Genomic DNA, 6,000 nt, shown 5'->3' with positions numbered 1-6,000 from the left:
ATAAATTGGGTTGTAGTGTTCTTACTGTGCTATGAGGTTTGCACACACTACATTTAATGCTTTAGTATATCCGGCCCAAACACTCCCTCCAAATGCTCCTGGCCCGGCCCCTCTGTCAAATTTTAGAACACATTGTGGCCCGCGAGTCAAAAAGTTTGCCCACCCCTGTCCTAGGCTATAGGAACTTTAGTATTTGCTGCTATTTACAATACGTGACACATAAGATTGGTAAAGACACCAATTTTGGAGATGGAGAGGAAAGGCTGAAGGGGAGGAGGAGGCCTTTATTTGAAGATAACAATTCTTGTGTTGTTATGTTCAAAAGTCTTATCTAGTAAGTTTCCCATAGGAAGGTATTGGGAATAGAGACATATTTTTTTTTCAAAATTCCATGTAGGTGTCGTGGTATGGCACCATTTGCTTGTTAGGAAGTCATATGAGTTTATTTTACATGATGGTGTTCATTATGTTATTTTAGTCTTTGAAGCCAGTGACTCCATAGGGACTTGTTTTTTGATTAAATTTGCCACCAGTCTCTACTTATTTGTCCCAGAGTAGTATGTGATATCTCATAGGCAGGGATTTGAAACTATTTTTTTAAGAATTCTGGACTGACTGGTTTCCTGGATGATGAGGTCTTAGGCTATGGGAACTTTACTGTCTGCTGATTTTTATAATAAGTAACGCAAAGAATTGGTAAAGACACCAATTTTGGAGATGGAGAGGAAAGGCTGAAGGGGAGGAGGAGGCCTTTATTTGAAGATAACAATTCTTGTGTTGTTATGTTCAAAAGTCTTATCTAGTAAGTTTCCCATAGCTCGCTATCTTTTTTTCCAAATTCTTCATGTACCCACTATCTGACAAATATAATAGAAGTAGCATTATTTACTCACCTAATATACCAAGAGCTGTTTTACAAATGGTTGGAGACTCATATGTATATTGGACTTAAAGCCAATGCCTGTAGTGGTGCCATAGGTTTAGATAAAGAACCAGGACTGAAGCAGATTTTGAGAGCTTTTGTGTGATGATAAATTGTGTAGACTTAGGATATCCAGACCTTGTACGTTTTCCAATGCGTAGCTATCATTTGTTGTACTATAGAATCAATACATTTTGTAAAAAAAAAAGTGCTTGTAAAGGGGTATACACTTCTGGGTGAATTAATTCTGTGTTTTCCTGTTTACTGTAAAAAAGTTGGGATTTTTTGGTATAGTTTTCAATTTTGTTTTATACTTGCACACATTTCATGTTAATGTTGTACTCTCATTTGATTTTGATTGGCTGTGTATAATCATGGAGATTTTATCTAGATTATTTTACTATATTTTATATGTTATTCTGTTACATTGAATTTAGATGTACCTCAAATCATTATAGTTACATTGGTAATATGGTGAGATTGCTATCATATCACTGTGTCATTTCCATTATGTTCATCTAATTTCCAATGGAGATGTCTGGTCAGAAGTGGTTTGTTTGGTTCAGTTGCTGGGCCCTCCTTGGATATTGGTGCTTCATGTGAAGTGGAATAACTTAGGGTAGGTCCCTTTAGCTGGATTTGATCAGGGCAATAAAGAGAGATGTAATGCTTATGTTATTGCTCCTCTCTCTCTCAAGGTAAAAATGTGTGGTCTGAGATGGTATCATGTTTGTTTTGGAGAAATACCACAGACCAATAACCTTGAAAGGTATTGGGAATAAAGAGGTCTGCTTTTTTCAAAATTCTGTGTAGGTGTCATAGTATGGCGCCATTTGCTGGTTAGGAAGTCATCTGATTTGATTTTAGTGATGGTGTTCACTGTGTTTTTTTAGTCTTTGAAACCAGTGACTCCACAGGGACTTGGTTTTGGTAAATTTGTCACCAGTCTCTACTTCTGTGTACCAGAGTAGTATGTGATATCTGATAGCCAGGGGTTTGAAACTATTTTTTTAAGAATTCTGTACTGACTGGATTTCCGCATTATGAGGTCATAGGCTATAGGAACTTTAGTATTTGCTGCTATTTACAATAAGTGACACATAAGATTGGTAAAGACACGAATTTTAGAGATGGAGAGGCAAGGCTGAAGGGGAGGAGGAGGCCTTTATTTGAAGATAACAATTCTTGTGTTGTTATGTTCAAAAGTCTTATCTAGTAAGTTTCCCATAGGAAGGTATTGGGAATAGAGAAATATTTTTTTTTCAAAATTCCATGTAGGTGTCGTGGTATGGCACCATTTGCTTGTTAGGAAGTCATATGAGTTTATTTTACATGATGGTGTTCATTATGTTATTTTAGTCTTTGAAGCGAGTGACTCCATAGGGACTTGTTTTTTGATTAAATTTGCCACCAGTCTCTACTTATTTTTCCCAGAGTAGTATGTGATATCTCATAGGCAGGGATTTGAAACTATTTTTTTAAGAATTCTGGACTGACTGGTTTCCTGGATGATGAGGTCTTAGGCTATGGGAACTTTACTGTCTGCTGATTTTTATAATAAGTAACGCAAAGAATTTGTAAAGACACCAATTTTTGAGATGGAGAGGAAAGGCTGAAGGGGAGGAGGAGGATTTTATTTGAAGATAACAATTCTTGTGTTGTTATGTTCAAAAGTCTTATCTAGTAAGTTTCCCATAGCTCGCTATCTTTTTTTCCAAATTCTTCATGTACCCACTATCTGACAAATATAATAGAAGTAGCATTATTTACTCACCTAATATACCAAGAGCTGTTTTACAAATGGTTGGAGACTCATATGTATATTGGACTTAAAGCCAATGCCTGTAGTGGTGCCATAGGTTTAGATAAAGAACCAGGACTGAAGCAGATTTTGAGAGCTTTTGTGTGATGATAAATTGTGTAGACTTAGGATATCCAGACCTTGTACGTTTTCCAATGCGTAGCTATCATTTGTTGTACTATAGAATCAATACATTTTGTAAAAAAAAAAGTGCTTGTAAAGGGGTATACACTTCTGGGTGAATTAATTCTGTGTTTTCCTGTTTATTGTAAAAAAGTTCGAAATTTTTTGGTATAGTTTTCAATTTTGTTTTATACTTGCACACATTTCATGTTAATGTTGTACTCTCATTTGATTTTGATTGGCTGTGTATAATCATGGAGATTTTATCTAGATTATTTTACTATATTTTATATGTTATTCTGTTACATTGAAGTTAGATGTACCTCAAATCATTATAGTTACATTGGTAATATGGTGAGATTGCTATCATATCACTGTGTCATTTCCATTATGTTCATCTAATTTCCAATGGAGATGTCTGGTCAGAAGTGGTTTGTTTGGTTCAGTTGCTGGGCCCTCCTTGGATATTGGTGCTTCATGTGAAGTGGAATAACTTAGGGTAGGTCCCTTTAGCTGGATTTGGTCAGGGCAATAAAGAGAGATGTAATGCCTATGTTATTGCTCCTCTCTCTCAAGGTAAAATTGTGTGGTCTGAGATGGTATCATGTTTGTTTTGGAGAAATACCACAGACCAATAACCTTGAAAGGTATTGGGAATAAAGAGGTCTGCTTTTTTCAAAATTCTGTGTAGGTGTCATAGTATGGCGCCATTTGCTGGTTAGGAAGTCACCTGATTTGAATTTAGTGATTGTGTTCACTGTGTTTTTTTAGTCTTTGAAACCAGTGACTCCACAGCGACTTGGTTTTGGTAAATTTGTCACCAGTCTCTACTTCTGTGTACCAGAGTAGTATGTGATATCTGATAGCCAGGGGTTTGAAACTATTTTTTTAAGAATTCTGTACTGACTGGATTTCCGCATTATGAGGTCATAGGCTATAGGAACTTTAGTATTTGCTGCTATTTACAATAAGTGACACATAAGATTGGTAAAGACACGAATTTTAGAGATCGAGAGGCAAGGCTGAAGGGGAGGAGGAGGCCTTTATTTGAAGATAACAATTCTTGTGTTGTTATGTTCAAAAGTCTTATCTAGTAAGTTTCCCATAGGAAGGTATTGGGAATAGAGAAATATTTTTTTTTCAAAATTCCATGTAGGTGTCGTGGTATGGCACCATGTGCTTGTTAGGAAGTCATATGAGTTTATTTTACATGATGGTGTTCATTATGTTATTTTAGTCTTTGAAGCGAGTGACTCCATAGGGACTTGTTTTTTGATTAAATTTGCCACCAGTCTCTACTTATTTTTCCCAGAGTAGTATGTGATATCTCATAGGCAGGGATTTGAAACTATTTTTTTAAGAATTCTGGACTGACTGGTTTCCTGGATGATGAGGTCTTAGGCTATGGGAACTTTACTGTCTGCTGATTTTTATAATAAGTAACGCAAAGAATTTGTAAAGACACCAATTTTTGAGATGGAGAGGAAAGGCTGAAGGGGAGGAGGAGGATTTTATTTGAAGATAACAATTCTTGTGTTGTTATGTTCAAAAGTCTTATCTAGTAAGTTTCCCATAGCTCGCTATCTTTTTTTCCAAATTCTTCATGTACCCACTATCTGACAAATATAATAGAAGTAGCATTATTTACTCACCTAATATACCAAGAGCTGTTTTACAATTGGTTGGAGACTCATATGTATATTGGACTTAAAGCCAATGCCTGTAGTGGTGCCATAGGTTTAGATAAAGAACCAGGACTGAAGCAGATTTTGAGAGCTTTTGTGTGATGATAAATTGTGTAGACTTAGGATATCCAGACCTTGTACGTTTTCCAATGCGTAGCTATCATTTGTTGTACTATAGAATCAATACATTTTGTAAAAAAAAAAGTGCTTGTAAAGGGGTATACACTTCTGGGTGAATTAATTCTGTGTTTTCCTGTTTATTGTAAAAAAGTTCGAAATTTTTTGGTATAGTTTTCAATTTTGTTTTATACTTGCACACATTTCATGTTAATGTTGTACTCTCATTTGATTTTGATTGGCTGTGTATAATCATGGAGATTTTATCTAGATTCTTTTACTATATTTTATATGTTATTCTGTTACATTGAAGTTAGATGTACCTCAAATCATTATAGTTACATTGGTAATATGGTGAGATTGCTATCATATCACTGTGTCATTTCCATTATGTTCATCTAATTTCCAATGGAGATGTCTGGTCAGAAGTGGTTTGTTTGGTTCAGTTGCTGGGCCCTCCTTGGATATTGGTGCTTCATGTGAAGTGGATTAACTTAGGGTAGGTCCCTTTAGCTGGATTTGGTCAGGGCAATAAAGAGAGATGTAATGCCTATGTTATTGCTCCTCTCTCTCAAGGTAAAATTGTGTGGTCTGAGATGGTATCATGTTTGTTTTGGAGAAATACCACAGACCAATAACCTTGAAAGGTATTGGGAATAAAGAGGTCTGCTTTTTTCAAAATTCTGTGTAGGTGTCATAGTATGGCGCCATTTGCTGGTTAGGAAGTCACCTGATTTGATTTTAGTGATGGTGTTCACTGTGTTTTTTTAGTCTTTGAAACCAGTGACTCCACAGGGACTTGGTTTTGGTAAATTTGTCACCAGTCTCTACTTCTGTGTACCAGAGTAGTATGTGATATCTGATAGCCAGGGGTTTGAAACAATTTTTTAAAGAATTCTGTACTGACTGGATTTCCGCATTATGAGGTCCTAGGCTATAGGAACTTTAGTATTTGCTGCTATTTACAATAAGTGACACATAAGATTGGTAAAGACACCAATTTTGGAGATGGAGAGGAAAGGCTGAAGGGGAGGAGGAGGCCTTTATTTGAAGATAACAATTCTTGTGTTGTTATGTTCAAAAGTCTTATCTAGTAAGTTTCCCATAGGAAGGTATTGGGAATAGAGACATATTTTTTTTTTCAAAATTCCATGTAGGTGTCGTGGTATGGCACCATTTGCTTGTTAGGAAGTCATATGAGTTTATTTTACATGATGGTGTTCATTATGTTATTTTAGTCTTTGAAGCCAGTGACTCCATAGGGACTTGTTTTTTGATTAAATTTGCCACCAGTCTCTACTTATTTGTCCCAGAGTAGTATGTGATATCTCATAGGCAGGGATTTGAAACTA

This window comes from Rhinoderma darwinii (genome assembly GCF_050947455.1).
Source record: "Rhinoderma darwinii isolate aRhiDar2 chromosome 2 unlocalized genomic scaffold, aRhiDar2.hap1 SUPER_2_unloc_59, whole genome shotgun sequence".
Taxonomy (NCBI): domain Eukaryota; kingdom Metazoa; phylum Chordata; class Amphibia; order Anura; family Rhinodermatidae; genus Rhinoderma; species Rhinoderma darwinii.
The sequence above is the reverse complement of the archived record's forward strand: the minus strand, read 5'-3'. Positions refer to the sequence as shown.